We start from the raw sequence: 12,090 nt of genomic DNA, 5'->3' as shown, positions 1-12,090 counted from the left end.
ACATTCCTATCCTATTCTGGGACCTATCTTGAGCACTTTAATTTTTCTACATCTCCCTCTTAAACTACGATATTTGAACTATGTTCTCAGAGATGTTGAGGTGATCTCTCAGGATCATTGGTGTAGTATGTCTGAGAGTGAGATCTAATATGGTTTAGAGAAGAAGTTTTAGAGTAGACTTTCATGCACACAAATACTAGTTCCGGTCTTTACACCTACATGATTTTTAACATATTCCAAACCTAGTTCCCTGTGACTTCATCTTGGATAATACTTATGTTGTAAGATGGCTTCCAGAATTAGACAGAAAGATAATATAATGTAGGTATTTAAAACTGTCTCTAATATCAGAAAAAAATATTGAATTTAGCTAAGCTTTATCTAATTTCCTCTTCATCTTATAGAAATGAGGATTTACTAACATAATTTTGGCATTTGGAACATTTCGATAAGTAATGTTGATTATTATACTGAGTATTAAAATTTAATATACTGATACCTCATAGTAGGTAATTGATAAGTGGTTATTTATTACTACTAAGCTCCATAATTACAATTTATTATAATTGCAACTTAATACAAATAGTAGTTGTAGATACAATGATGTTAGAAAACTTTCTAGAGTATTAGGTGAGATCCTTTAGGGAAAGAAACCCTGTAAAAATAATGCAAGTTCAATTCAACATTGAGAGTTGAATTCTTCACAGAGTAAATATGAAAGTCTTCCTGGAGTTATTTGAACTTAAATTTTTACTTTCTCATTAAAATATAGACTACTAGAATTGTGCAAGACCACTATTTCCACACAAGAAACAAAAAACACATCAAGTGGAAAAAGTAAATATCATTCTCTAAACTTGTTTTTCATCTTTCTACTGGTGTTTAAGAGTATTCAATCAAGAAGAGAGCCATTGCTGTTGTAGTGATATAAATCTTAAAAAGATTTATAAATTTTGATCTGCTACATGCCAATAAATGATTAGTTTTATTATATAACTGATTCACTGTGGGTAACTGATTTCCTGGGAAGACTTTTGTGTATACTCATTAGATCATTCAATGTTTAGGGACAGAGAGAGAGAGAGAAAGAGAGAGAGAGAGAGAGAGAAGAAAATATTCTGGCATGTGTAAGTGTTATGCATAATGCAACTGGGGATATATGGCCGTGGCTTCTAGCGTCCCCAGAACTTTCATGTCCTGAAAGTCAGTGATAAGCTGTTAGAAGATAAGTGGTCAGAGTCTGTAGCCATCCTGACTTGGGGTGATCTGAATGAGGGAAAGGTGGAAAGGGTGTAGGTATCAGATGGCACAGGCATTCCATCAGGGTCAGCAAATGGTGTGGCTGTAAAAACATTCTTGAAATGAGGCCACCAAGACTAATTGAAGTTCTACCTACCCCTGTAAAAATAAAGGTGAACGTTAACACGCTTGGGCTCAAAGGACATCTATAAACCTCTAGTCTGTTGAAAAAACTTCACATCAGCAAGTACATAGATTTGCAACATGCCCAGAAATGGAATATAAGGAAAATCAGTGCAAAACAGGCTAAAGGGAAGAGTCCTGTAGTGGTCGAGTGGTAGAAATTACTTTGTGACCATGGAGGTCAGGAAGAAATAAAAATGTAGCCTCTTGGACTTCATTTCAGCAATAAATACAAGGGAAAAATGAGGAGGCATGTGAATAGAGTTCTCACACTTCTGAATTCCACCATTAGAGTGAAGGTTTATACAAATGGAAAATGAAGTGAAAAGGAAAGATTTCGCTAAAATGCATGGTTTACAAGTTAGTACATAAAAATAGTCAAAATGTACCAACTAAACTTTGAGTTTAGATTAGAAGAGAAAGCATGAACTAGTGGTGTGCTCACTTTAAGACTGTTAGCACGTAATTTCATATGTTGACTAAAAGTAAAAGCTTGGAAAAGGAAGATATATTATGCCAAAAAATAATCAAAAGAAAGCTATAGTGAACAAATCAATGTCAGACAGACTAAACTTCAAAACAGTGATTTGCATTAGGGATAGAAAGATAAATTTCATAATGATAAAAGGATAAGGACCTGATAAATAGCTTAAGCTTCATGAAGCAAAAGCTAAACTTAAAACAGAAAAAAAAAACCCAGAAAAACAATTTAATATTATAGTTGGAGATATCAATAATCTTTTTTTAGCAATTAAAAGAATAAGCAAACAAAAATAACTAAAGTATAGATTTCAACATTGCAGATCAATTTAACATAGTAGGGATATATAGAATACTCCAGTCAATAAAATGAGAACCCAGGTAAAAAAAAGTCCACATGGAACTTCACCAAGGCATGGTATATTGTCAACCAGAAAACAAATATAGACAAATTTAGAAAAAGTTAAATAATACAAGTTATGTTTACTAACAATAAAACAAACTAAAAGTTCAAAACAGAAATGGAGGATCACTAAATATTGGACAATTAAATTTCAAATGTCTAAATAACCAATAGCAAATAAATACTTATAGAAAGTGAGAAAATATTACAAATGAAATAAAAAGTGAAAAGCACAGCATATTAAAATATGTAGAGAATACCTACGGTGATATTTTAGAAGAAAATTTGTAACATTGAATACCTATAATAGACAAAAATATGTAATCAAAATTTCAGCATTTACCTTAAGAAAATAGAAAATTATGCACAAATGAAACCCAAAAGAGACAAAGAGAAATAATTTGAAGTCTTAGTTAGAAACTTTCCCACACAGGAACAAATGGTTTAGGTGGATCCACTAATGAATTTTCCAAACTTGTAAGAAAGAAATGATACAAATTCCACCCAAAATTTCCAAAAAAAAGGGTGAAGGTGTAATTCTTCCCAATCATTTTATAAGACCCAAACTGGAAAATATATTTAAAGGAAGTAGAAGGCCTACATCCATTGTGAATAAAGATTTTTTAAAATATTACAGTAGCAAAAACACATATAGCAATATAACAAAAAATAATACATTATGATCACATGGAGTTCACCTTGGGAAGGCAAAAACTATTATTGACAGTGTAAGAAAAGAGACTAAGCACAAAACCATCTCAAAATTTAAAAAAATATTTAAAATCATGGATAAATCTTAAAAACATTAGTCTGGATGAAAGAAACCAGGCACCAAACCCAGCCTACTGTATATCTAATTCCTGCAGTTTCTGAGGAAAGGCAGAATCCCAGGGTCAGACTAGATCAGTGGCTGCCTGGGCTTGGAGGGAACGTACACATGGACTGAAAGGGGGCTTGAGGGAAATTTGGAGAGCAATAGAAAATTTCTCGACCTTGATTGCAGTGGAAGTTACAAACTCCCATCAAATGGTACAATTTAAAAGGAGCAGAATTTGAATTCTGTGTGTTAATTATCCTTCAGTAAGCTGACTTGAAAAAAAGTTAGGAGGTATTACATTACAATACCGGTATCTGTGGCATCTGCAGTCATGGTGGTCTTTGCAGACTCCTCTTTGTTTCTCCGCAGTTTTGAGTTTAGACAATGCGCTGGGTCTCTTTTATTCCCCGCTCTCTTCATTAATTTGCCAGTCGGATTCCACCAAAGGGAAAAGGCACAGGAAAGAAGTACTGTACAGTGAAATTTTAGTGTTTGTTTTACCGGTTCCCTCCCTCTCTAGTTTGCTCTGGATAAACTTTATCTTTTGATAAAAGGTCACACTTGTGCAAGATAACTTTCTCCACCTGGATGCGTGTGTCCGTGGGTCCCTGGAAACCTCATTAGTCCCTCGGGACTACAGAGCTGGAAATTTCTGGAGCCTTCTCATGCACCATCCCCCTGGGTCCTATACCCTCTGCCCAAGTTGCTTATTCTTTGATTTACTAAGTTTGAAAGTGCCTCTTCTTTATCACCAGACTCCTGACTGACAGATACCAAGGTTCAATCCCTGATCCCAACACTTAAGCTATGAGGACCTGGACTATGTAGTTAACAGATTTGAACTTCTCATATAAGTAATGCCTTGTTGGCAAAAATTTTTTGGGAATTAAATAAAAATATGCTAAAATATGCTAAATGACAAAGCATTCATCAATATTTATCCCCTTTTCAGCTTAGTTTTCCCCTTCTATCACAGGATGCTTACTTTCCATTTCTTTTATTTCTCTGCATGCTTCCATTTCTCCCCTCTTTTTATAAATATTTGAATTTTTTTCTAGCATGTACAAATGCATCAGTAAATCACTTAGCAGTGTATAATGTACGGAAGCCTGTATAAGTGGCTTAAATTTATTTACCATGGTTATGTTCCTGGAATAAACTGTTGCTATTTCTACTGCAGCAGAACAGTTAAGTCAAAGTTTTGAATTAGGTCAACAAAATCCACAAATAGGGTGGAATCTTTGGACTGTCTAAGCAGGGACAGATCTGGAATAAATCAGCCACAGATATCACTTGTCAGCATGCTAAGGGAGGCATTTCAAATAAGGGTAGAAGGTACGTCAAGAATATTGGCTACAGTAGCATTGAGATGCATCAGTTAAATCTATATTGAGAGTTTTCCATCATGTGGATTCAGGATACATAATAGTTTCATGGCAGTAATGTCTAAACAAGGGTCCACAATGAGGATGTATTTTTATCTTGACTTGTGAGCTATAGCTGCCAACTACTCACATTTCAAGCTTGTGGGGACATATGTTATCCCTCAAACCCTTCTTAAATTGAAGCATTTTACTGTCCCACCAATTCAGTGTGCTTTAGTCGGTTCTCCTCTCACGTTCCAAATTCACCATGTAATCGTTCCTACACTAGTGAGTAGTATTTTAAATGGCTTTTAAGCAAAACCCAAAAGAACAAATTTATTTCTATTTGTGCAAAAGTATGATCTGGTTTGGATTCTCTTTTCTAGCTTTTTAAGTAGCAAGACAAAATGCAGGCATGTGCAAAAGACCACATACAGGATTAAGGAGCTCTGTATTTGAAATCAGGCTCTGTTTTTATCCCCTACCTGCATGATACTGAGAAGTCATTTCATTTATCTTAGCCTCAGGCTCTGTGTCTGTTAAATGGGAACCTGCTGCTGGATCAAATAAGCCAAAAGGATCTCATGCCATCACATATTCCCCTTAGAATGTAAGGGTTTATTTTTAATAATTTGTGAACGTAAAGATACAAAGGTAATTAGTAGACAATGAGAAGGAGGGAAACCTTCACAAAGAGGCAGGAATGTTTTAGTCGAAAGAAAATTAAAATAGTGGAAAACAGGAGCAAGATAAGAATGACTACAACATCTGCATTTATAGCCTGCATGTCACAGTTCAGTATTTATAGGTTTGTTAGTGACAAGCTTCCCAGTACAGCTTGTTAATTACCAAGTAGCTGTGGGTTTCACTGACACAGCGTTGTGCACCTGACCGAGGAGGAGACACTTCATGATATCCTTAGATGATCATTTAATTTAAGGCTCCAGGGCCAGGGATTTAGCTCAGTGGTTCTACCGCCTGCCTCTCAAGCACAAGGTCCTGAGTTCAATCCCCGGTACCAAAAAAAAAAAAGAAAAAAAAAATTTAAGGCTCCAAAAAAGGCACCAATAAATCAGTTTGGGTTTCTGGTTATAATCTCTTTAAATCTTACTTTGAAATTCCCTGGTGATTTTAGCCAATTTTAGGGCATTTTATTTTCCAAGCACGATTTGTAGTACTCAGAGCTGGAGTAAAACTTCAGGAAGAGGTGATGTGCCTGAAGCTGAACACAATACCTAATGCATACTTAAATTTTCCACAGTTAAACTCTCACTGCTCTTAAATGCCATAAAGTCATAGATAGGGGAGGAAGGATAGAGGAGAGGGAGAGAGGGAAGGAGGAGGGAGAAAAAAAGTGGCAAAGAGAGAGGGAGAGAAGGGGAGAGAGAGAGAGAGAAGACTGAAAAGAGGCTTGGTAAAATGTTCAGTGGAAAATCTGTAGAAATGATGTAAGAGAAAGCAGAGGCAGGGATTGGAGTAAGGGACTATAAAAACTTCGAGAGAAAACTCACTATGAAGACTGGGTTTTGGAGAAACTACACAGACAGGACTCTATAGTTAGAATCTCCTGATTTATTACAAGGTAAGTACAAACTGATAAAGATTTAAGGATATTTTTTTCCCTCTTTACTGGTATATTTACTTTCACATACTTTTAAAATATATTTTTATATCTTGGTTTTGAAAATTTAAAAAGAGGTTTTTAAAGTAATTTTCCCTCTCTAAAATGATTAGATTATCCAAGATGCTATTGTATTTCAAATTTAAGGTGGGGTTAATTGTTTGCTCAGACACTTCACACGTTTTACATTGTTTTGTGCTCTTTTTTAAAATTTCAAAACAAAGGGAAAGGGAACTAAGACAATTATTCTATATTATGTTAATGGTATTACTTTGCTTTTATCACAAATGTCAATGTCAGGAAATTACTTAATGTGCAACACTAGTCTAGCTTAAATAATCTGTGTAGAAAAGAAACTTTCTTTTATCTTTATTTCTATTAAAAAGGGAACATAAGATCACGCCTAAGGTAATCAAACTATATTCTATAAATCCTAAAACTTCCTTTTTGATTATTATAAAATATAATATGTAAATGTGATATTAAAATGTAGTTGAAGTAGTCTTAAACCATATCTGTTCTTCAGTATTTGAAGTATTCTTGCTACTTAGTGATTGAATTAAGAATTCAAACTCTAAAACACAGATTTGAGTTGTATGAGAACAGTTTTGTTTCAAGTTTTTATCTATAAACCTAAGTATGCATTCAATAAATTCCACTTGAACAATGCAAAATATTGTCCCTCTGAATTATAATAGACCATAGGTTTAGGAATGTGGTTATTTGTTTCAAAGTTATACTTTTAGAAATGGATTATAGTGATTTTTAAAGCCCATAAAAGTTACAGAATGACTACTATCATTTTGCTGATTATCTACCCAACGTCATTAGGCATGTTTTCCATCTTCTCTGCTTTGGTACTTCTCTGATACAACTGTTTAAAAGAGAGCCTTGTGCAGCTGTGAGCTGAAGTTTCCCTATCTATGAATTGCACTGTGATTTCATTCAAGAAGTTAAAGTACTTAATGTTGACATTTGTTTTCTCCTTATTTCCCAAGGTTTTTTTAACTAACTCCTATAATGAATCAAGGGCAGGAGAGAAGCAGATGTCTAGCTGACTAAAGGGTCAGCTCAACCTCAGGGTATCCCATATTCAAATACTCTTTATGATTTGTACTACTGGTTGATAAATTAGATTAATTGCACTTGCCTCAAAGGAAAATAATTCAAAGTAAGAAATCCTAAAATATTGTCCTAGCTCTGCCAGTATATCTCCGTACTTGAGACAAGCCTTAAGCACAAATTAGAGCTCAAAAGTACTATATTACTGAAAGAGACAAAAGGAATGAACAGTGCCAGGCATGAGGACGAAAGAATGATCTGGAGAAGCTCTCTTATGAGTCAATTTTCTCCATGCAGCAGAAAAGGGACTCAGCTTCACAGAATCTAGAGGCTAATCTTTCAATGTTATCTCATTTAACTTTCTGTCAACTTTTTATCTAAAATGATCCCTACCCACCAGACAATTTTTGCTTAGATTGTGTTCAAAAGAACACGAGCTTTGGAGTCAGAAAACCAGACTGATTTCCACAGCTTTTTGACCCTAGACTAATCATTCAGCTTCTCTGAGGCTTTTCTCTACTCTTGGTGAAGCTGAGGGTCCGGGAGTGTGAGTTAGGGACACACAATTTCCCTCATATCCGTGGAAACCTCTCTAACCAGCGCCCCCCTCCCCCAGGTTAGATGATGTCTCTGATGTAAGGCATTTTTAGCTGAGTTTGTCCTCTGATTTCTCCAAACAGGTATCAGGATATCTTTATGGAACAATGACAAGCATCACTTGCCACTGATTGCTTAGTGCCCTGGTTGGCTTAAAGTGGCTGTTGCTCGTTGTCACCCTTCAGGGACACCCCTGTCAGCTCCTCCACCCTGCAGTAATAATCCCTCTGCCCCAGCCTCAGCTCGCTCTCCTCCTGTTGTCACTGTAACCCTTCCTTACCTCCTTCCTGAGCCTCGCTTTCAAGCAAAGTCTTTCTGAGTCTCACTTTTTCTGTCTATTGAGAGTTCTAATATTGCCTCTGACTTTCCGTGGTTCTATATTCCTTTGACACATGGGCTCTACACATGTGAAAACTGCCTTTAAAATCACTGCATAAAGTGATATGAAAAATTCCCTCTAGTTAATATGATTTGGGCTTGAAGACTAATTATGTTTTGAATGTCACTGAGTTCTCTTTCCTTTCGCATTTTACCTAGAAGGATATTCTCTATGGTTTGTATGTTAATATTTTCACAGGGCTGAGAATAATAATACAGTAATGCATCAAATGACCCTTTCCCAGGACGCTCTTTAGTGAAATTACTTTCCCTCTAGACTTTAATTTTATTAATTTTATTTTTCAGATGGCAAGGACTAATTTTATTACTTAAAATTAAGGAAGAAAAAGATATTTTTCAGAAAAATAGAAAATATTAGTAAAAATATTGTGAAAAGCTGTCACATTTGGAAACAATAGCTGGATAATATAAATATTACTTCTTGACTAGCAGACTTGTATGAGTCATCTTACCAGTATTATTTCTAATCCTCAATAAGCCTGAAAAAAATCCTTGCCCCATTTTCTTGAAAAGAACAGAGACTTTTCTTTTCTAAAAAACAGAGGCTAAATAACATGTCTGATCAAGATTCAGACCTAGGTCTACACAAGTTCATAACTAATGTCTTTCTACTTATTCACTTTGTTGTGTTGGAAAGTGTACAGCCAATGCCAGGAGAAAGAAAATCAAGGTTCTAAAGGAACTCAGATTATCTGTTTATCAATTTTATACAAAATAGAATAATACTTTCTGTATTAGATTGAGCATGATTGTTGTGAGGATTAAGGAAATAAATTTATTTTAAATTAATTAACCACTACGCAAATGATTTTTTAAAAGGTTATTTATAATAATTATGCTTGAAGGGATGCAATCATTCCAGCAAGATCAGCTGATGCAGGAAGAAAGTCCTGTAAGTGAACAGCTTGGAGGACAAGAAGAGTCTTCCTGACTTTTACCACCCTGGTACCATCCTGTGCTTGACTATTATACAATTTATATTTTCCTTCCTTTATTTGCAGGTTAGAGAGTACTATTTTATTGATTACATAAGCTTGAATAATATAAATTAAATGTAGAATTTTTATTAAATATTATACATGCATTCAAAGTGGGACAAAGTGTGAAAGGCGTAATGACATTCCATATCATCCTGAAGCCTATGTATCTTATATTAAACTTCATTTATCCAATTTTACCCTCTAAAAACCTTTTGTGTACCATATTAAAATTACCTATGCATCAAATGGCCAGCCAGTATATTACTTGGAACTCATAATTTTCCCTATCCATAGTTTTAAAGGTTCTTTTTTTCCCCATTAGTGGGCATTGGAATTAAACAACAAATTTTAACATAATTGTATAAGGCCACATGCCAAACTTCGTTTTCATTTAGAGGTATCATAGTTTTATATAAGAAAATGTTTAGCTATTCAGAAATCTAAGTGCAGGTTACTGTTTAATGAGAAGAAATCTTAAAACTCTAGACGGGTGATGACTGGGAAATGGGGTCACGTGACACTTTCATTAGAATGAGAATGGATCATGTGCAACATTAATGAACATGCCAGGATTCTAGCATGACCTTCCTCACATTTCACTGTAGGTGTAAAAACCTAGATCCACCTCTTCTCTTTTCTAAATTTAGATCAGATGACTGATATGGATTAGTGTACGCATTGATGTAAGTGGCACTGCCCTCCTGCTTAAGTAGCACAGGAGGCTGCTTCATTCATTCATTCAGAACTTAGTGCTGGCTCTATGCCAGGCATTCTCTTAGGCGCTAAGATGAATTCACGAATGTGGCATAGTCCCTGCTCTCTCAGAAGTTCACAGCACAACTAAACTTTGTTAAACAGACACATCTGACCTTTAATGGGATCTTTCTTTTGGAAGGCAATAGTATCTGAAAAAGAATGGAAATAGTGCCAAATAGAATAAAAGACAATATACATGCACAGGTAAATTATTCTTCCTGCTTTGTAGTATTCAGGGAAAGTGACACAGTAAGATCTGCACTGCATTTAAAGTCATTTAAAATTCAGGTGTCTATCACATTAGTAACAACTCATCCAAAAATTTCTTACTTTACTTGAAATTTGTTTTGGAGATGGAAGCATGTTTTATATTTATACACATAGTTTATACTTGAAAGAGCATGAAACTGGAAACCTGAAAATATAAGTTGTTATTATGGCTCTTGTAACTGGCTTCATGACTTCAGAAAATTTACTACTGTCAATTAAAGAGCAATAAGAAGTAAGAAAGAACACATTCCCCTTACTTTAATTTTTTTTGTAAAAAATAAGGAAATGTTAAGTTTCACAGTATCAATTTGCACTTTATTTTCAAAATTATACCCAAATCATAAGGCATAATGGCCATCATGTAATTATTAAAAATTAAATTTCATAAGGTAATTTTTAAATAAATAGCTAAGTACCATAAGTATTTTTCAGATGTACTGAGGAGGATATGAAATATATATAATATATAATATATAGTATGTATTATACATTATACATGTATTTATTAGCCAAAGAAGCTACAAGCTACAGTTCAACTGTTCTTGATTCAATTATTCCTCATTTTGAGTTATGAGAATATTAAAATTATTCCCTGTTTCCAAGTACCAAAAGCCACAGCTACACTCCATTGCTGTGTAGAAAGCCAATTTCTCCAAAATTTGTGGCCTCACAGTTCCAATAAAGCAGTGAACCCAATGATCCAAAGCTTTAGGTTAATGTTTCTTGGTCACTTCACTCATCAAAGAAAACCAGAAACAACCTCATTCAAAGTTCCATTAAAATATTGCTACACATTGAAATATTGAGATTATCTGTAGAATGACAAACTACAACTTCTCCTCTTGATTTTTTAATGTAAGTTTTCATATTGTGTCTATGAATGGTTCTCGAGATGGCTGAGTGAGTGTGAACTTCATGTTTCCTGGGAGAAGTTGGCTTCAATGATCTTCCTTCAGCTCAGTAACTGTTTCTTTATAACATAATCAGTCTCTTACATTAAATTATAGTTCATGACATGTTTCATGCACCATTCTTGAGTTCCCATGGTAAATGTTTTAGCTATGCTAAAATAATGAAAAAAATTATGTAGTCAGTTTTTCCATATATTTGTCCTATTTTCAGTAAATAATATTAACTATACAATTAAATAGTTTTATTACCTTTACTTAGTAACCATAAGCCCTGCGTGACTTTTGCTATTTGTAAACTAATCAAATCCCTAAAATTAAAATAAATTAAATATTGTTAATTAATGAAATAAGTTTTATTATACAATAAAGTATTTAAAAGTCTTACACAAAGTGACCGGGCCAATGAGAAGCGCAGCAAGGATATTTATTTCTAGTTTTCAAATCTAATCCTGAGTTTTTTCCTTACTATCACACAAAGAGTCCACTAAAAAAATGTATGCACAGTTCAGTAAAAGAAAAACTTGATAGATATTTGAATATTAAATTTAATGAGATTAATACACTTTGCTTTTGGCCTCTAAATTACAAGAGGTGCTCAAAGCGGTGGCCATGAGCTTCCAGACATTTATTACTACAGCTGACTGCTGCTTGGGTAACCTTGATCATTGAGATTGCAGCACATGCATTTTCAGTTTCTTCTCTCAAGGCCGGCAGTGTAGTGGGTTTTCTGAGATATACGACATCCTCTAGGGTCCCACATATGAGAGTAACACATCTGTGGAAAAAATCATACTATTTTTCTTTTTCTGAATTGTATATACATTTCTTTGGAGAACTCTGTAGTTTTCTGATGTTATTGAGTACCTACATAGGGAGCCAACCTTTTATTTTTAAAATATTTATTAATTCATAGGCAAGATTTTGGAGTAGCATATAAAAATATGTAAACTGAGGGTGTAAGTGTGGAATATTTGTGGAGGTTTCAGGTATCTGAAAATTCTTATTATG

The 12,090-nt window shown here is 34.4% G+C and overlaps 1 protein-coding gene and 1 long non-coding RNA gene across 4 annotated transcripts in view; one reads left to right on the top strand and one right to left on the bottom strand.

Annotated features, from left to right (window-relative positions):
• The window catches only part of LOC106009370 (uncharacterized), a 60,769-nt gene that overhangs the window by 30,805 nt on the left and 17,874 nt on the right, over nt 1-12,090 (bottom strand). For 2 of the 3 annotated variants that reach the window (XR_002393732.2, XR_015441023.1), the window contains one exon: nt 11,258-11,857. This is a non-coding gene — a long non-coding RNA (uncharacterized LOC106009370). Of the gene's footprint in view, nt 1-3,430; nt 11,236-11,257; nt 11,858-12,090 lie in introns of those variants that run through there. The other variant, XR_015441024.1, reaches the window with a different exon arrangement.
• The window catches only part of Ostn (osteocrin), a 47,554-nt gene continuing 41,350 nt past the window's right edge, over nt 5,887-12,090 (top strand). Inside the window, exon 1 of the mRNA XM_004834776.3 lies at nt 5,887-6,068. The gene's annotated coding sequence lies outside the window, so the exon portion shown is untranslated. The remainder of the gene's footprint in view (nt 6,069-12,090) is intronic.

Source organism: Heterocephalus glaber, unplaced genomic scaffold, assembly GCF_053883595.1.
Source record: "Heterocephalus glaber isolate CG9 unplaced genomic scaffold, H.glaber_assembly_v1.0 deba00001504, whole genome shotgun sequence".
Lineage (NCBI taxonomy): Eukaryota > Metazoa > Chordata > Mammalia > Rodentia > Bathyergidae > Heterocephalus > Heterocephalus glaber.
The sequence above is the reverse complement of the archived record's forward strand: the minus strand, read 5'-3'. Positions and strand labels throughout refer to the sequence as shown.